The following is a 21,332-nucleotide window of genomic DNA, read 5'->3' as shown; positions in this document are numbered from 1 at the left end:
AAATCTTCGTGGTATAAGTTAGAATCCATGGACGAACATTCTTGAGATCCGAAAAGTCTAAACCTTGTCTGTGGTATTCCGAGTAGGATCTGGGAAGGGATGGCTGCGACGAGCTTCAAACTCGCGAGTGCTGGGCATAGTGACAGACGCAAAAGGATCAATGAATCTTATTCCAGTATGATCGAGAACCGACAGATGATTAACCATGCAGTGACAGCGCATTGAACCATTTTCACTGAGAGGACAGGATGTAGCCATTGACAACGGTGATGCCTAACATACAGCTTGCCATAGAAAGGAGTATGAATGATTGGATGAAGATAATAGGAAAGCAGAGGTTCAGGAGGAACGAACGCATCTCTATACGCTTATCTGAAATTCTCACCAATGAATTACATAAGTATCTCTATCTTTATTTTACATTTTATTTATCTTTTAATTATTAAATCTCTATAATCAATTGAATCCGCCTGACTGAGATTTACAAGGTGACCATAGCTTGCTTCAAGCCGACAATCTCCGTGGGATCGACCCTTACTCACGTAAGGTTTATTACTTGGACGACCCAGTGCACTTGCTGGTTAGTTGTGCGAAGTTGTGACAAAGAACTAAGATTATGAACGTGCGTATTGAGTTTTTAGCGCCGTTACCAAGGAATGGAACCGTCACGATTTCCGCGCACCAAGTTTTTGGCGCCGTTGCCGGGGATTGTTCGAGTTTGAACAACTGACGGTTCATCTTGTTGCTTAGATTAGGTAATTTTATTTTATTTTTAAGCTTTATATTTATTATTTTCAAAAATAATACAAAAAAAAAATTTAATTTCTTCTTTTTTGTTTTTCCAAACTAATTTTTGAAAAAAAAAATCCAAAAAAATTTATAAAATCATAAAATCAAAAATAATTTTTGTGTTTCTTGTTTGAGTCTTGAATCAAATTTTAAGTTTGGTGTCAATTGCATGTTTTTAAAATTTGTGCATTTTTTCGAAAACACATTCATTGAGTTTCTTTCTTGTTCTTCATGATCTTCAAGTTGTTCTTGACAAGTCTTCTTGTTTGATCTTCATATTTTCTTGTTTTGTGTCTTTTCTTGTTTTTCATATGCATTTTCAATTTGTTAGTGTCTAAAGTTTGAAAATTTCTAAGTTTGGTGTCTTGCATGTTTTCTTTTATTGAAAATTTTTCAAAAATACATACTTGATGTTCATCATGATCTTCAAAGTGTTCTTGGTGTTCATCTTTGCATTCAAAGTGTTCTTGCATGTTTCCTTTGTTTTGATCCAAAATTTTTATATCTTGAGTCTTTTTGATGTTTTTCTCTTTCTTTATTAAAATTCAAAAATAAAAAAAATATCTTTCCCTTTTTCACTCATAAATTTTCGAAAATTTGAGTTGACTTTTTCAAAACTTTTTAAAATTTAGTTGTTTCTTATGAGTCAAATCAAATTTTCAATTTAAAAATTCTATCTTTTTCAAATCTTTTTCAAAAATCAAATCTTTTTTAATTTTTCCTTCATATTTTCGAATACTTTATGATTGATTTTCAAAATCTTTTTCTTATTTTGTTCTAAACTTTCAAAATCTTTACTAACAATTAATGTGATTGATTCAAAATTTTTAAGTTTGTTACTTGCCTAGTAAGAAAGGTGCAATCTTTAAACTCTAGAATAATACCTTTTTAGTTTCTTGTTAGTCAAGTAATCAACTTTGATTTCAAAAATCAAATCTTTTTAAATTTCTTTTCCAAATCTTTTTCAAAATAAATGTCAATCACATCTTTTTCAAAATCAATTTCAAAATCTTTTCCAACTTCTTTTCCAACTTCTTATCTTTTCAAAAATTGATTTTCAAATCTTTTTCAATTAACTACTTGACTTTTTGTTTGATTTTAAAAGTTTACTATTTCAATCATATCTTTTTCAAAACAACCTAACTAATTCTATCTCTAATTTTTGAAAATCCACTCCCTTTTTTTCAAAATTCCTTTTTAAATTAACTAATTATTTTAAATTTTAATTTAATTTAATTTTTCTTCTTTTTTATTTTCGAATTTTAATTTTAAATTTAAATTAAAAAAAATATTTTTCTTTTCTTTTCAAATGATTTTCGAAAATTCTTCTCCCTCATCTCCTTTTAATTATTTTTTTATTTACTAACACTCCTCTTCATCTAAGAATTCGAACCCACTCCTCACCCTTGTGTTTGGATTCTCATCTTTTCCTTCTTCTATTCTTATCTTCTTCTACTCACATAAAGGAATCTCTATACTGTGACATAGAGGATTTCATATTTTCTTTTCTGTTTTCTTCTTTTTCATATGAGCAGGAACAAGGATAAGAACATTCTTGTTAAAGATGATCCTGAACCTGAAAGGACTCTGAAGAGGAAGCTAAGGGAAGCTAAAGCACAACTCTCTGGAGAAAATCTGACAGAAATTTTCGAAAAAGAAGGAGACATGGCCAAAAATAATAACAATGCAATGAAGATGCTTGGTGACTTTACTGCACCTAATTCCAATTTACATGGAAGAAGCATCTCAATCCCTGCCATTGGAGCAAACAATTTTGAGCTGAAACCTCAATTAGTTTCTCTGATGCAACAGAATTGCAAGTTTTATGGACTTCCATCCGAAGATCCCTTTCAGTTCTTAACTGAATTCTTGCAGATCTGTGGTACTCTTAAGACCAATGGGGTTGATCTCGAGGTCTACAGGCTTATGCTTTTCCCATTTGCTGTAAGAGACAGAGCTAGAATATGGTTGGACTCTCAACCTAAAGACAGCCTGAACTCTTGGGATAAGCTGGTCACGGCTTTCTTAGCCAAGTTCTTTCCTCCTCAAAAGCTTAGTAAGCTTAGAGTGGATGTTCAAACCTTCAGACAAAAGGAAGGTGAATCCCTCTATGAAGCTTGGGAGAGATACAAGGAACTGACCAAAAAGTGTCCTTCTGACATGCTTTCAGAATGGACCATCCTGGATATATTCTATGATGGTCTGTCTGAATTATCTAAAATGTCATTGGACCATTTTGCAGGTGGATCCATTCACCTAAAGAAAACGCCTGCAGAAGCTCAAGAACTCATTGACATGGTTGCAAATAACCAGTTCATGTACACTTCTGAAAGGAATCCTGTGAGTAATGGGACGCCTATGAGGAAGGGAGTTCTTGAAATTGATACTCTGAATGCCATATTGGCTCAGAACAAAATATTGACTCAGCAAGTCAATATGATCTCTTAGAGTCTGAATAGATTGAAGGAATCATCCAACAGTACTAAAAAGGCATCTTCTGAAGAAGAAGTTTATGATCCTGAGAACCCTGCAATAGCAGAGGTGAATTACATGGGTAAACCCTATGGAAACACCTATAATCCCTTATGGAGAAATCATCCAAATTTCTCATGGAAGGATCAACAAAAGCCTCAACAAGGCTTTAATAATGGTGGAAGAAATAGGTTTAGCAATAGCAAGTCTTTCCCATCATCCACTCAGCAACAGACAGAGAATTCTGAGTAGAATCCATCTAGCTTAGCAAATATAGTCTCTGATCTATCTAAGGCCACTGTAAGTTTCATGAATGAAACAAGGTCCTCCATTAGAAATTTGGAGGCACAAGTGGGCCAGCTGAGTAAAAGAGTCACTGAAACTCCTCCTAGTACTCTCCCAAGCAATACAGAAGAAAATCCAAAGAGAGAGTGCAAGGCCATTGATTTGACCATCATGGCCGAACCTACAAGGGAGGAGGAGGACGTGAATCCTAGTGAGGAAGACCTCCTGGGACGCCCAGTGACCAATAAGGAGTTCTCCCTTGAGGAACCAAAGGAATTTGAGGCTCATCTAGAGACCATAGAGATTCCATTGAACCTCCTTCTGCCCTTCATGAGCTCTGATGAGTATTCTTCCTCTGAAGAGGATGAAGACATTACTGAAGAGCAAGTTGCTAAGTACCTTGGTGCAATCATGAAGCTGAATGCCAAGCTATTTGGTAATGAGACTTGGGAAGATGAACCTCCCTTGCTCACCAATGAACTAAATACATTGGATAGGCAGAAATTACCTCAAAAGAAACAAGATCCAGGCAAATTCTTAATACCCTGTACCATAGGCACCATGACCTTTGAGAAGGCTCTGTGTGACCTGGGGTCAGGAATAAACTTAATGCCACTCTCTGTAATGGAGAAACTTGGGATCTTTGAGGTGCAAGCTGCCAGAATCTCATTAGAGATGGCAGACAACTCAAGAAAATAGGCTTATAGACAAGTAGAGGACGTGTTAGTAAAGGTTGAAGGCCTTTACATCCCTGCTGATTTCATATTCCTAGACACTGGGAAGGATGAGGATGAATCCATCATCCTTGGAAGACCCTTCCTAGCCACAGCAAGAGCTGTGATTGATGTGGACAGAGGAGAGTTGGTCCTCCAACTGAATGAGGACAACCTTGTGTTTGAAACTCAAGGATCTCCTTCTGTAACCATGGAGAGGAAGCATGAAGAGCTTCTCTCACTACAGAGTCAAACAAAGCCCCCACAGTCAAACTCTAAGTTTGGTGTTGGGAGGCCACAACCAAACTCTAAGTTTGGTGTTGAACCCCCACATTCAAACTCTAAGTTTGGTGTTGGGAGGTTCCCACCTTGCTCTGATTATCTGTGAGGCTCCATGAGAGCTCACAGTCAAGCTATTGACATTAAAGAAGCGCTTGTTGGGAGGCAACCCAATGTTATTTAATCATATCTATTTTATTCTCTTTTTGTTATTTCGTGTTTTATTAGGTTGATGATCATGTGAAGTCACAAAAACTACTGAAAAATAAAAAAAAACAGAATGAAAAACAACATTGAATACAGCACACCCTGGAGGAGAGCAGTCTGGCATTTGAACGCTAGAAACAAGCATCTGTCTGGCGTTTAACGCCAGAAACAAGCACCAAGCTGGCGTTTAACGCCAGAACCAAGCATCTACCTGGCGTTAAATGCTAGAAACAAGCTACATTTGGGCGTTTAACGCTAGAAACAGGCAGCAGTCTGGCGTTAAACGCCAGGATTGCACAGCAAGGGCATTTTACACGCCTAATTTGAGCAGGGATGTTAAGTCCTTGGCCCCACTGGATCTGTGGACCCCACAGGATCCCCACTTTTTCTTCTCTCCTCTTCACACCTTTTCATAACTCTCTTCCCCAAATAACTTCCACCAATCACCTCCATTACTCCTCCAAAACCATCATACAACCACCTACACCCACCCACTCAAATTCAACCCATCACTCCTTCCTTCTCACACATCATAACCACATAAAACCCCCTTGGCCGAATACACATTCTCCCTCCATCTCCTCCATTTTCTTCTTCTTCTACTACTTTCTTTCTTCTTTTGCTCGGGGACGAGCAAACCTTTTAAGTTTGGTGTGGTAAAAGCGTTGCTTTGTGGTTTTTCATAACCATTTATGACACCTAAGGCCAGAGAAACCTCTAGAAAGAGGAAAGGGAAGGCAAAAGCTTCCACCTCTGAGTCATAGGAGATGGAGAGATTCATCTCAAAAGCTCACCACTAAGAAAAGGATGGAGCAAACAAGAGAACCTACTTATGGAACTCAACATGAGCATGAGGAAATTCCTCACCATGAAATCCCTGAGATGCCTCAAGGGATGCACTTTCCTCCACAAAACTATTGGGAGCAAATCAACACTTTCCTAGGAGAATTAAGCTCCAACATGGGACAACTAAGGATGGAGCACCAAGAGCACTCCATCATCCTCCATGAAATTAGAGAAGATCAAAGAGCTATGAGGGAGGAGGAACAAAGGCAAGGAAGAGACATAGAGGAGCTCAAAAGCACCATTGGTTCTTCAAGAAGAGGAAGACGCCACCCTCACTAAGGTGGACTCATTCCTTAATCTCCTTGTCTATTTATTTTACTGTTTTTCAATTTTTGAGCCTTATGTTTTATTGATGTTTGTGTCTTTACTACATGATCACTAGTGTTTAAGTGTCTATGTCTTAAAGCTATGAATGTCCTATGAATCCATCACCTTTCTTAAATGAAAAATGCTTTAATTACAAAAGAACAAGAAGTACATGGTTTCGAATTCATCCTTGAAACTAGTTTAATTATTTTGATGTGGTGACAATACTTTTTGTTTTCTGAATGAATGCTTGAACAGTGCATATGTCTTTTGAAGTTGATGTTTATGAATGTTAAATATGTTGGCTCTGGAAAGAATGATGAAAAGGAGAAATGTTATTTGATGATCTGAAAAATCATAAAAATGATTCTTGAAGCAAGAAAAAGCAGTGAATACAAAAGCTTGCAGAAAAAAAAAAAGAGAGAAAAGAAAAAAAATGGCAAAAATAAAAGAAAAAGAAAAAGCAAGCAGAAAAAGCCAAGAGCTCTTTAAACCAAAAGGCAAGAGCAAAAAGCCAATAGCCCTTAAAACCAAAAGGCAAGGGTAATAAAAAGGATCCAAGGCTTTGAGCATCAGTGGATAGGAGGGCCTAAAGGAATCAAATCCTGGCCTAAGCGGCTGAACCAAGCTGTCCCTAACCATGTGCTTGTGGCGTGAAGGTCTCAAGCCAAAAGCTTGAGACTGAGCGGTTAAAGTCGAGGTCCAAAGCAAAAAAAAAAAGAGTGTGCTTAAGAACCCTGGACACCTCTAATTGGGGACTTTAGCAAAGCTGAGTCACAATCTGAAAAGGTTCACCCAGTTATGTGTCTGTGGCATTTATGTATTCGGTGGTAATACTGGAAAACAAAGTGCTTAGGGCCACGGCCAAGACTCATAAAGTAGCTGTATTCAAGAATCAACATACTGAACTAGGAGAATCAATAACACTATCTAAATTCTAAGTTCCTATAGATGCCAATCATTCTGAACTTCAATGGATAAAGTGAGATGCCAAAACTATTCAAGAGGCAAAAAGCTACAAGTCCCGCTCATCTGATTGGAGCTAAGTTTCATTGATATTTTGAAATTTATAGTATATTCTCTTCTTTTTATCCTACTTGATTTTCAGTTGCTTGGGGATAAGCAACAATTTAAGTTTGGTGTTGTGATGAGCGGATAATTTATACGCTTTTTGGCATTATTTTTACATAGTTTTCAGTATAATTTAGTTAGTTTTTAGTATATTTTTATTATTTTTTAAATAAAAATTACATTTCTGGACTTTACTATGAGTTTGTGTGTTTTTCTATGATTTTAGGTATTTTCTGGCTGAAATTGAGGGACTTGAACAAAAATCAGATTCAGAGGTTGAAGAAGGACTGCAGATGTTGCTGGATTCTGACCTCCCTGTACTCAAAGTGGATTTTCTGGAGCTACAGAACTCCAAATGGCTCACTCTCAATTTCTTTGGAAAGTAGACATCCAGGGCTTTCCAGCAATATATAATAGTCCATACTTTGCCCGAGTTTAGACGACGCAAACTGGCGTTCAACGCCAGTTCCATGCTGCATTCTGGAGTTAAACGCCAGAAACAGGTTGCAAAGTGGAGTTAAACGCCAGAAACAGGTTACAAACTGGCATTCAACTCCAAGAGAAGCCTCTACACGTGTAAAGCTCAATGCTCAACCCAAGCACACACCAAGTGGGCCCCGAAAGTGGATTTCTACATCATTTACTCATTTCTGTAAACCCTAGTAACTAGTTTAGTATAAGTAGGACTTTTTACTATTGTATTTACATCTTTGGATTATCTTTTAGTCTCATCTTTAGATCACGTTTGGGGGCTGGCCTCTCGGCCATGCCTGAACCTTCATCACTTTTGTATTTTCAACGGTAGAGTTTCTACACACCATAGATTAAGGTGTGGAGCTCTGCTGTTCCTCATGAATTAATACAAAGTACTATTGTTTTTCTATTTAATTCAAGCTTATTCTGATTCTAAGATATTCATTCGCACCTCAATATGAATGTGATGATCGTGACAGTCATCATCATTCCCAACTATGAACGCGTGCCTGACAACTACTTCCGTTCTACCTTAGATTGAATGAGTATCTTTGGAATTCCTTAATCAGAATCTTTGTGGTATAAGTTAGAATCCATGGACGGCCATTCTTGAGATCCGGAAAGTCTAAACCTTGTCTGTGGTATTCCGAGTAGGATCTGGGAAGGGATGGCTGCGACGAGCTTCAAACTCGCGAGTGCTGGGCGTAGTGACAGACGCAAAAGGATCAATGGATCCTATTCCAGTATGATCGAGAACCGACAGATGATTAGCCATGCAGTGACAGCGTATTGGACCATTTTCACTGAGAGGACAGGATGTAGCCGTTGACAACGGTGATGCCTAACATACAGCTTTCCATAGAAAGGAGTATGAATGATTGGATGAAGATAATAGGAAAGCATAGGTTCAGGAGGAACGAACGCATCTCTATTCGCTTATCTGAAATTCTCACCAATGAATTACATAAGTATCTCTATCTTTATTTTACATTTTATTTATCTTTTAATTATTAAATCTCTATAATCAATTGAATCCGCCTGACTGAGATTTACAAGGTGACCATAGCTTGCTTCAAGCCGACAATCTCCGTGGGATCGACCCTTACTCACGTAAGGTTTATTACTTGGACAACCCAGTGCACTTGCTTGTTAGTTGTGCGAAGTTGTGACAAAGAACTAAGATTATGAACGTGCGTATTGAGTTTTTAGCACCGTTACCAAGGAATGGATCCGTCACGATTTCTGCGCACCAGCCACATACTCAATTTCATCATCAAAGGCATAACCAATTACCGTTTGAAAAAAAAATTGATTGATGGCTGCCTCTATGCCTTGATGATAGTATATTTTTATTTAACAAAATACACAGACAAGAAAGGAGAAGCAATCCCTAGACCGCCCTAGGTTAACCATTGGAATAGGGAGCTACTGGTTGTGAAGATCAGAGCAAAAATTGATGGTCATATGGTAACTGAACAGAATACTTTCTCTAATTTGGGTGTATTTTATTTATGTAGATGGTGTAACTAACGTTTCATCTATTTCAGGGCATCGTCAACAGGGCGGAAGTGAGAAAGAAATTGAAGAAAATGAAAGAGAAAGAAAAGAAAGAAAAAAAAAGAAAAAGACAAAAAAAGAAGAAGGTAAGTTCATCCGAGAGTGATTCATCGGAGAGTGAATTTGCTTTTTCTTCTGAGTTTAAGTCTAAAAAAGACTCAAAGGAACCAACAAAAACAAGAAAACAACCCACTAGGACAGCTAAAAAATAAGTAATATTTTTTGGTGTATTTTCTCATTTTTATGGAGTTTTTTGCTAATGATTGTTTGCTCTCCAGAATGGTATATAGAAAAAGGAAACAGATTATGGAGGATTCCTCTTCAAAAAGTGAAAGTGAATCCGATGATGAGTAAGATTCTGAAATTGTCATTGCATTGCTTTCTTTTTTATTTATTATTAAAATTTGATGTATTAATAGAGTGTTTCTCATTTAATTTCAGAAGTGAAGAATCATCACCAATAATAAAACAAAAATCAAAGAAAAAAATTCAGACTCCACCAAAAAAAGTATGCACTGCTTTCGGGAGTATTTTATCATCAGTTTTGTTGTGTTTGTCTGATTCATACTTTTTTTATTTACAGGATGTAATCCAAAAAAAAGAAAGCACATTGTTAAGGATTCATCTTCTGAAGAACAAATTGAATCCTATGATGTGTAAGATACGTTCTAAAGCTATCTTATCCTTTATCATCAAAATTTTTTTTGTTAACATGTTCTTTTGCATATACTGTCAGAACTGATGTAAGAACTGAAGAAATAGAAGAATTCTTTAGAGGATCAAAAAAGTAAAAAACTAATGAAAAGGCTACACAGGGGTATGTTGAATTTGGGTGTATATTGCCGATTTTAAGGTGGTTTTTGTTGCTGATAATTGCTTTTGCTTTCCCAGGATGAAAGAAGATGGGCTCCTATGGACGGGAGGTCACTATGATTCATCCGAAACGTAAGATCCTTTATTTGATAGAATTTTGAGATCTTGATTTAATTAAATAGTATTTTTATTGAATGATGTTTATTCTATGCTTAGAATACCGGAGGTGAACTTAGGAAGCGAAAATGATCCTGTGTTTCAAACAAAAACGGATCAAAGTAGCGTAAACAAACCCACGGATAGCATGTAATTTCTGTTTCTAATACCATTTGCTTAATTCTTTTGTTACCATCTGCATCTAATTCTGTATATATTTTTTTTAGAAAAAAAAAAGCCATTTATTATTTTATTCAAGAAAAAAAAAGGCAGGGAAAAAAGAAAAATATGCAACTACGTAAGTTCTCAAAAAACAGATCCTGTGTTTCTTTTCAATGCTTCAGGTGTATTTTGACATTATTTTGGTGTATTTCACATTGGGTCTAGAAGAAGAATCAGTTAATGACCTAGCTCAACAGAAGATGATCATTGTTCAGATGGAGACACATTCACATTCTGAACCGCTTGATATGTGAGTTTTACAACTAAATTTCAACCTTCTAATAATCTATTTTAAGGGAGTTTTTTAACTTTTTATTTTTGTCTTGTTTAGAGTTCCGATTCAAGTCTGCATGCCTCCATCGCAGACAACAGTAGCAAGCCCTATACAAATTGAACCATCCCCTCCCCCCTGCCGCCAAAGTCTCCTAGCAAGAAAATCAGCAAAGAAAATAATTAAGGGGTAAGGAATAATATTCAAGTGTATTTGGTTATTATTTGGGTGTATTTTTTTCTTATTTGGGAGTATTTCATTTGAATTGAGGTAAAATTAGTTTTTTTATAATTTAAATCTTTTTCTCTAACCTTGCAGCACTCCACAACCCCAGCAACCTGCTGAAAGTACACCTACAGTGCCACCAGCTCCTTCTAAAATGTAAGTTCTACACAATATAACTCTCTTTTGTTATCATTCGTTTATTTTTATTCTTATAGTATCTTCTATGTCAACACACATTAATCTACCCCCTGAAGCCAGTACTGCATTGGTGATTATCGCCAACATAGCATCCTATGTACCAAAACAATTTCCGGCGCCATTATTCAGCCTTGGCTTCACTGATTCAAGTCAGGAAGAAACGCTGACTCAGGAGGGGCAACCAGGATCTGAAAAGGAAAAAAGTCCTGAGATACCAATACTAATTGAAGAATTAGAGGAGCTGGTGGAGCAAATTGAAAACACTAGGGTTGCAGCAGCATTAAATTTTGCAGAGGATAAAAGTCTCCCGCTTGAAAAGCATCATGTTGACCAAATTTTTGAAAAGGTTGAAACTCTTGTAAGGAGGAAGGAATTGTCGGCCGATATAAAAGAAAAGTGCTACCTTTAGGCCACACATGTAAAGACCTACGGGGATGGAGCTAGTACATATATCGAAACTGAGGTAATATTAGAATAAGATTAATGATTTTTTTATGAGTTGTGACTGCAATGTTGATTGATGTAATTAATTTGGATTTTTTGTTTTTATAGATTGTCACTACTATGTGTCTGATTCTCAACAAACAAAATATTAGAAGATTTGAAGAACAAATTTACTGTCTCCCCACACTATTGTGGTAAGGTGTATTGAACTCAATTTTGGGTATATTTATGTAATGTTTTGGGTGTATTAAATATTTCTTTTGGTGTTTCACAAATGTTGCAGAACATGGCTACTGGGAATCATGAGGGCCGCGAGTTATTATAGCCAAAAACAAAAAAGCCATTTAACATTAAAGACTACAAACTGTTCATACCTTTTTTGGACCTGAAAAAATTGGCAACCCATCCATATGTAAGTTTTTATTTCAAAAACTTCTTATTATAATTCTTTGCTTATGTGCCGATTAAACTAAAACACTGTTCAATGTGGCCATACTTCAAATATTTGCACCTGTATGCTACGGGGAGCATTGGTGGATATGTGATGCACCACTATTTCATGGTATATTTTAGGCTGAATTGAGTGGATTTTATCCATTATTCTCACACTTATTCATATAATTTGCATGTTTTACATTTTCCTTCTCAATTTTGTGCTATGATTAAAAACATGCTTCTTTGGCCTTAAATTTGCTAATTCTTAATCCTCTTTTATTACCATCGATGCCGTGATACTTGCATTAAGTGATTTTAGGTTTTCTAGGACAGGAATGGCTTAGAAAGTGGAAAGGAAGCATGCAAAAGTGGAAGGAACACAAGAAATTGATGTTTTGAGAAGCTGGCAGCGACGCGTACACGTGACTGGTGTAGTAGACATACGACGCGGACGCGTGGCTGACGCCTATGCATGGACAGGTGCAAAGTCCATCGACGCGTACGCGTGATAGAGCGTCACGTACTGCATTAACAGAAAACGCTGGGGCGATTTCTGGGCTGCTTTTGACCCAGTTTCAAGCCCAGAAATACAGATTAGAGGCTGCAGAGTGGAGCTGGAAGGGGGGATTCATTCACTTCTCATTCATACACAAATTTTGGTTTTAGATGTAGTTTTCTAGAGAGAGAGGCTCTCTCCTCTCTCTAGGTTTAGGATTTTTAGTTTTATCTCTTCTAGAATTCAGATTTCCATCTTGCTTTAATTTAGTTTCTATTCTACATTCTATTATTCTAGCATCTTAATTATCTTCTCTTGTTGATTTTTTTATTTTTCCAATTTAGTTTATGAACTCTTCATGTTAGATTCAATTTCCTTTTTAATGCAATTTGAGGTATTTCATGTTTATTGCTTCTTTCTTCATCTGTTATTATTGATTCTTTGTAATTGTTAGTCTTTGATTTTACATTCTTTTATTATTTTTCTATGCTTTTATTTTGTGTCTACCAAGTGTTTGATAAAATACTTGGTTAGATTTTAAATTAGATTTTTGTACTCTTAGCTTGGATTGAGTATTCAGAGACCCTTGAGTTATCAAAAGTCTTTTGTTGAATGGTAATTGGAGATTGCTGATTAGCTTGAACTTCACCAAAGCTAGCCTCTCACTATTAGTTGACTAAGACTTGTGAACTCAAGTTGATTGTATGCACTTAACCTTCCTCCATTGGTTAGAGATTAACTAAGTGAAGGCAATTTACATTTACCATCACAATTGACGATGATAATGAGGATAGGAATTACGATTTTCACCCCTTGCTAGGACTTTTCTTAGTTGTTTGTTATTTTCTTGTTATTTACATTCCTTGCTTATTAAACTCAAAACCCAAAAAGATACAATCTCATAACCAATAATAAACATACTTCCCTGTAATTCCTTGAGAGACGATCCGATGTTTAAATACTTCGGTTAATTTTATTGGGTTTATATTTGTGACAAACAATCTAAACATTGATTGAGGTTTAATTGTCGGTTTAGAACTATAATTGCAATACGATATTTTTGTAAAAATCTTTATCGACATTTTTCTCCGTCAATATGGGTGGGGATGGCTGATATTAGAAAGAAAAATTTTGTATCTTTGACCCGTATCACAAGACGTATCCCTCCCCACCTAGAATGAAGCTTAATAAATTTGTTGTAAGTTGATTCTGTTGTTTGTATTTTAAGATTTGGGTGTAATTCTATTTAAAATAAGGTGTAGTATGGGATCTTTTAGGTGTAATCAGGTATTAAATTTATTCTTTCTTATATTTTATTTTGTTTTTTGTTTTTAGGGGTATGTGATTTCCAAAATAAGGGTATATGTCAGGGGAACCTCTCAAGAAAGACGATTGTGAAATTGAACCGCCATACATAAATATTGCAGGCCAAAAAATAGAGTATAAATCTTTATCTCTGAAAATTGTGTTCTCTCTTGCTGTCCTATTTTAATTTGCTAATTTATTTTTGGTTTTCAGCTATGATCGTGCGATTTATGTAATGAAATGGCTTGAAATAATCGAGCTTTAAAACATTAAAAAGGGGAAATATAACTGGGAAAATTGGACACAGGTAATTGTGTTTAAAACTATATAACTCTCTATTACTTTACTAAATTAACGGAGTTCAGTAAAAGAATATTTTTTAACTTGTAGGCGAAGGAGGACCACTTTAGAATTGAATATGCTTCGCGGATTTTGTTTCATGAGATGAATCAAGACAGAGATACAACCATTAGAGAAAGTGAAGCAATAAAATTGTCCAAGCCATTTGCATTGTTGTTATGTCCATATTGTCAAATAGATTCAGATGATATTGACAGTGATTAGTTTGAGTGTTGTGTAGTCTTGGAATAGTTTGAACAATTTTTGTAAAGTTTGTGAATATTTAATACAATCTTATTATAAATTGTTTTTGCATAAATAAACTGTCTGTGCTGTATTCAAAAGCTGTCAATTATAGGTTCAAAAAAATTAAGAAAAACAACATCAAACGTGCTAATACGCCGAATTACTTTCATAATACACCAAAAAATAACCCGTATACACCCAAATTGATTGCTCACATATTTCCATGGAAAAACCAACCAAGGGTTATGAGAATTCAGAAATTTGAATTGTTAACCTCTTTAGGAATTGAATTGTATATGTATTGTAAATTTAAAACAAACAAATATAAACAAGACACTAATTTCCAACCAAGGTTGCGAGAACCGGACCAGTCAATAAATCGGTAAGGTTACTGGTTTACTAATTCATTGGTTCGACCGGAGTTCAATCGAGGTTCAACCGGTTTAATTAAATATTAAATAAAATTATTAAAAATTGAATATATAATTTCAATAATTTCTAACTTAATAAAATTCAAAGTTTACAGCTTCTGTGGTGGTTTGCATTACGATTGATGAAATTACAAACAATGGCAGGAAAAGGCTGTTTATGCTGCCAAAGCTATAGATTCGTAGCAGTTGCAAAGACTTCTAAAACCACTATAGACCTCAACTGCAAATATGTAATGCAATTTAAAACACTAAACTAAAAAAGTATTATCAGTTGAATCTTTCATATACAACAAGATTTGCTGCCAAGCTTTGTTATACCATAAAAACTATGTGCTTCTCATTGGCATTTATAAATATGGTTGATTCAAGAGAGTTAGTGCCTTGCTATGTTGGAGAATTTTCTCATCCTCCTACCTTTTATGCACTTTCACTCTTAAACCTTATCTCTAATTAAATAGCCTTTTCACCTATTAATTTATAGCAGCTCATTTTTACTTAATCATTTTAGTATGTCATAGAACCACTATAAATAAGGTATTTGGAAACTGATTTACTGGAATTTCTATTATCAGAAAAAGCAAACAATAACCATTATCACATTGCCATTACAAGCCTCAATCAGAATCATTCATATGAGGAAACTTTGCAACAATTTTATCCACATTCAAGTACTAGCTAGAAACTCCCCAGTGATCAGAATAATGAACCAACAATATCCCATCTTCTCCCCCTCACCCCTCTTCACAGCAACTAAGATAAACACCGCACATGATCAAATTCATAAGCATAAAAAGATTCGAAGTTTACAGTAATTCCAGCAACATTCAGAATCCAAAATTCTATTCAGCATTACAAAATTAACAAAATAAAAAATTGAAGAACTAAAGACCTCTGTGAAAATTCATATATTTAACAAAATAAAAAGTTAACTGAAATAAAAATGGAAGAACTCACTGCAGATTCATATACTTAACAAAATAAAAAAAATTTAATTGAAAAACTCACTGCGTCAGAGAGAAGAAAGAAGGTCCAGAGTCTACGGCGGCAGAAGTGATGCTTGGTAGGACAGAGGTGGCCGACGACAGAAGCTTCGAAGTTGGAACCAACCAGCCGACGACGACGACGACATAATCTTCAAATCGTGCTTCCGACGACAAAATCTTCGAAGTTCAGACAAACAAACGATGACTACGCCGATTGAAGCTTCGAACCGCGACGGTGGCAACCGCTGGTGGTCATTGCCGGCGTCGATTTGGCTAGGGATGGTGGAGTTCCTTCTGGCTTCTGCAGTTCTGCTCGTTGAAGGAAAGGGAAGTTAGGGTTGAGAGAGGGCTGGGAGGCATGGTGACTTCGTTGGGTTAGGTAGGGGAGGGGCTCTTTCTTTTTTATCAACGCCAGAAATGACGCCGTTTTGGAGAATGTTAAGAAATCGGGACTAAAAAAAACCTGCCCGGTGATGCGTGAGCATCTTTCCTATCTTTTCCTAGTGAATTTGCATGTAATTTGTTAAGTTTTTTCAAGAATTAATTATCTTTTAGCCACTATGGATGCTACTTTGAGTCTTGTGCATTTTTGTTTATTTTAGGTAGCATTCGGATGGATTTGATGGAGTTTCTGCAGAGAAAGAGAAGAAACAAAAGAGCTGACCAGCAAGGAGCGACGCGTGCGCGTGTCTGACGCGTACACGTGATTTGGAGCTATTCATGGCGACGCATGCGCGTGCTTGACGCGTACGCGTGAAAAGCAAGGTTGCTCAGCGACGCGTGCGCGTACCTGACGCATACGCCTGACACGCAAAAAAGGCCATCGACGCGTACGCGTGACTGACGCATACGCGTGACATGCGCGACATTCAGAAAATGCAGAAAATGATGGGGCAATTTCAGGTCGAGTTTCGACCCAGTTTTCGGCCCAAAAACACAGATTAGGGTTTAGGGTTTAGGCGTCGACCCTACGAAGCAAGTAGTCCCCATCCATCAATTGAAGACATGCTGATTGCTTTAATTAATTTTGATTTAAACTTTATTTTTAATTTAAAAATAGGAAAAGATATTATTTTAGTTTTAGAAGATAGATTTTAAACTTATTAGGATTAGATATAAAAGGAGATGGGGATTAGTTAACTTTTTATTCCATCTCAACTGAACATTATTCCATTCCAATTTACAATCCTTATTTTACTCTGAATCATGAGCAACTAAACCTCCATTGTTAAGGTTAGGAGCTCTGTCTATTTGTATGGATTGATTTTATTGCTTTTTTTTATTTTAATTTATGTATGAATTTATAATTTAAGAATTGTTTTCGCTCTTTATCTTATGAATTTGGGTGGAACGGAAATATGACCCTCTTTCTATTTGAGTTCTTGTATAACTTGGAAAAGCTCTTTACTTGAACAACAGCTTGAAAACATATTCTCCTAAATTTTAATTATCTGGATTTAACAGGATACGTGACATATAATCCTTTTATTTTTTGGGTAATTAGAGTTTTTGTGGCATATAAACTAGAATTTGATCATCACCCTCTAATTAGGAATTAATTGACCAAGGAATTGGCTGTTGATGAATTTTAGGGGAGACTAGAAAGGTCTAAGGAATTAGGGTCTAGTCACATATAGTTTGCCATAAATTAAATCCTGCATGATTAAAATAGTTAGTAAGAAAAGTTAATCGGAAAAAATAAATAACTCTAAAAGCTTAACTGCCTTCTCCATACTTTACTCCCAATCCATTTACTTTACAATTTTACTTTCTGTACGATTGTTTAATGCTCGTTGAATACTCAAACACTCTTTTCTGTTTGTCTAACTAAGCCAATTAATCAATCATTGTTGCTTAGTCCTTCAATCCTCGTGGGATCGACCCTCACTCACCTGAGGTATTACTTGGTACGACCCGGTGCACTTGCCGGTTAGTTTGTGGTTAGAAATTACCGCACCAAGTTTTTGGCGCCGTTGCCGGGGATTGATAGTGATTAACAACTATCAGTTGTTTGATTGCTTAGATTAGGAATTTTAGTTTTAATTTTATTTAAATTTTGCTTATTATTTTCGAAAAAAAAAATTTATAAATAGCACTAATATTTTTCCTTAATTTTTGAAATTAAGTTTGGTGTCACCTAGTTAATTTTATTTTAATTTTCTTGTTTATTTTTCCTGAAAATTTTTGAAAATTTTTGTCCAAATTCAGTTATTATTTTCGAAATTTATTCATTTATTTTATCTAGTATTTTTATTTTATTATTTTACACAAGATACCTCACTGAGATTTCTCTACACTCTGACGTAGAGAATCTCATCTTTTCTTGTCTTCTGTCTGTTTATGAGCAGAACAGGGACAAAGAACCTTTGTTAGACTTTGATCCTAAACCTGAAAGGACTTGTAGGCAACATTTACAACAAGCAAGACTTTACAAGGCTGCAGGATCCACTATGGATAACAATAATACTGTTAATGCCAATGTGGCAAATCCGAATGGGGATGATCAACAAAAGAGAGTGCTTGGCTCTTACTCTGCTCCTACTGCAGATCTTTATGGAAAAAGCATTGTGGTGCCTCCTATAACTGCGAACAACTTTGAGTTGAAGCCACAATTGGTCATCCTGGTGCAACAAAACTGCCAGTATCATGGTCTTCTCTACGAAGACCCAAATCAATTTATTTCTAATTTTCTGCAGATTTGGGATACTGTGAAGACAAATGGAGTGAACCCAGAGGTGTATAAACTCATGCTCTTCCCATTTGCTCTGAGGGATGGAGCAAAGCTATGGCTAGATTTACAACCCAAGGAGAGTTTGAATACTTGGGACAAGGTTGTTACTGAGTTTCTTACTAAATTTTTCCCACCAAAGAAGCTGACTAAGCTTAGGGTGGAGGTTCAGACCTTCAGACAGAGGGATGGTGAAACTCTTTATGAAGTCTGGGAGAGGTACAAGCTACTGATTAGGCAATGCCTTCCGGACATGTTCTCTAAGTGGACCCAACTAGACATCTTTTATGAAGGTTTGGGTGAAATGTCTAAGATATACTTAGATAATTCTGCAGGTGGTTCATTACACAAGAAGAAGACACCGGAGGAGACAATTGAGCTTATTGAATTGGTTACTAGAAACCAATATTTATACTCATCTAACAGGAATCCTGTGAACTCTGAGACCTCTCAGAAGAGAGGCGTGGTTGAAGTGGAAGCTGTTAATGCCCTTCTTGCTCAAAACAAGCTTATGTCTCAGCAAATAAATCTACTTACTCAACAGATGGGTGGCATGCAAGTCTCAGCTATCAACACCCAAAATCTACCTCTAGAGGTCTCCTATGATATGGCAGGTAACTTTGTGCAAAATGATAATTATGATTATGCTCAATCCTCTTCTGAACAGGTCAATTACATGGGGGAATGGTCCGAGGAATCCCAACAACGATCCTTATTCTAAGACATATAATCAGGGGTGGAGGAATCACCCAAATTTTGGATGGAGGGACCAACCTCAGAGACTTCAGAATTTCAATAATAATTCTCAGGGCGGCTGTCAACAGAACAATTACAATAATCGCCAATTTCAGTCTCAGCAACAACAACCATCTCAGCAGGCAAACTCTAAATCCCAAGAAAATTCTAATTGGGAGATGATGAGGAGCTTTATGCAGGAAACTAGAGCCTCCATTAGAAAATTGGAAGTGCAAATGGGCCAACTGAGTAAGAAAATACCTGAGAGGTCTGCAAGTACATTTCCAGGTGATACAGTGGTGAACCCAATAGAAGATTGCAAGGCTATTCAATTGAGAAGTGGTAAAACAGCTGGCTCTGAGACAAAGGCCAATGAAGAGCTAGTTGAAAAGGAAGCTCCAAAGGAGAAGAAGGAAAAAGTGGAGCACGCCCCTCCAAAGCGTGCAGACAACCCGTTCCCTGACTCTCTTGACACTTATCCTACATTGCCAAAGGCTCCTGAATACAAGCCAAAAATGCCATATCCTCAGAGACTTCAGAAGGCTTCCGAAGAAAAGCAATTCTCTAAATTTTTAGATGTCTTCAAGAAGCTACAGATCAACATTCCTTTTGCAGAAGCTCTTGAGCAAATGCCCCTTTAAATAAATTCATGAAAGAGTTGTTGACCAACAAGAGGAATTAGAAGGAGCAAGAAACCGTGGTGTTAACCAAGGAATGTAGTGCTATTATTCAACATAAACTTCCTGAGAAAATGTAAGATCCAAGGAGCTTTGTGATTCCTTGCACCATTGGAGATTTCGGCATTCAGAGAGCTTTATGTGATCTTGGAGCTAGCATCAACCTAATGCCACTTTCAGTGATAAAAAAGCTTCAAATTGAGGAGATAAAACCCACTCGTATTTCTCTTCAACTTGCTGATCTTTCTATTAAATTACCTGTGGGTGTGGTTGAGGATCTACTTGTTAAAGTATGACCATTTATTTTCCCTGCTGATTTTGTTATATTAGACATGGAAGAGGATGTAAAATCCTCTATTATTCTTGGTAGACCCTTCTTAGCTACAGATAGAGCTCTGATTGATGTTCAAAAGGGTGAATTAACCCTGAGAGTCAATGAAGAACAGGTGGTCCTTAATGTTTTTAAAGCTCTCAAGCACCCTAATGATTCTGAAGGGTGTATGAGAATTAATGTTGTTGAACCACTTGTTCAAGAAGTACTGGAAGCTGAGGTACTTGATGACATTCTGGATCCTATTTCAGAATATGAATTAGTTGAAGTTGATGATTCACCACCACAAAAGGAGTTGATGAACACGCCAATAAAGGAGGAGGAAGTCCCCAAGCTTGAACTCAAACCTTTACCTCCTTCTCTGAAATATGTGTTCTTGGATGGAAATTATTCATATCCAGTTATTATTAGTTTTTCTCTGAAGCCTGAAGAAGAAGAGAAGCTTATTTCAGTGCTCAGGAGCCATAAAACAGCTCTTGGGTGGACCATTAGTGACTTGAAGGGGATTAGTCCAACCAAGTGTATACACAAGATTCTCCTTGAAGATGATGCCAAACCAGTTGTGCAACCACAAAGGAGACTCAATCCAACTATGAAAGAGGTGGTCTAAAAAGAGGTAATGAAACTATGCGAAGCAGGTATTATTTACCCTATTTCTGACAGTCCTTGGGTAAGTCCTGTGCAGGTGGTGCACGAAATTGTGATGTCCAGGCTCGAGCAATCCCTGGTAATGGCTCCAAAGCTTGGTGCTTTGATCTTAATTCATAATTGTCACAACTTCGATACAACTAACCAGCAAGTGCACTGGGTCGTCCAAGTAATACCTTACGTGAGTAAGGGTCGAATCCCACGGAGATTGTTGGTATGAAGCAAGCTATGGTCACCTTGCAAATCTCAGTCAGGCGGATTTAAACATGATACTTTATTAGATTAAAATAAACAATAAAAGGGATAGAGATACTTATGTAGATTCATTGGCAGGAATTTCAGATAAGCGAATGGAGATGCTTTTCGTTCCTCTGAACCTCTGCTTTCCTGCTATCTTCATCCAATCAGTCTTACTCCTTTCCATGGCTGGCTGTATGCAAGGGCATCACCGTTGTCAGTGGCTACATCCCCTCCTCTCAGTGAATCATATGCTCACGCACCCTGTCACGGCACGGCTATTCATCTGTCGGTTCTCGATCATGTTGGAATAGGATTCACCCTCCTTTTGCGTCTGTCACTAACGCCCAACAATCGCGAGTTTGAAGCTCGTCACAGTCATTCAATCATTGAATCCTACTCAGAATACCACA

General features: G+C 36.6%; 1 non-coding gene across 1 annotated transcript; it reads right to left on the bottom strand.

Annotated features, from left to right (window-relative positions):
• Positions 1-2,847: 2,847 nt before the first annotated feature.
• Positions 2,848-2,955, bottom strand: LOC112746508 (small nucleolar RNA R71). The gene has a single exon (XR_003174389.1). It is a non-coding gene; the product is annotated as a small nucleolar RNA R71 (small nucleolar RNA).
• Between the last annotated feature and the right edge of the window lie 18,377 nt (positions 2,956-21,332).

Source organism: Arachis hypogaea, chromosome 14 (genome assembly GCF_003086295.3).
Source record: "Arachis hypogaea cultivar Tifrunner chromosome 14, arahy.Tifrunner.gnm2.J5K5, whole genome shotgun sequence".
NCBI lineage: Eukaryota > Viridiplantae > Streptophyta > Magnoliopsida > Fabales > Fabaceae > Arachis > Arachis hypogaea.
Note: the sequence above shows the minus strand (reverse complement) of the source record. Positions and strands in the feature narration are given on the sequence as shown.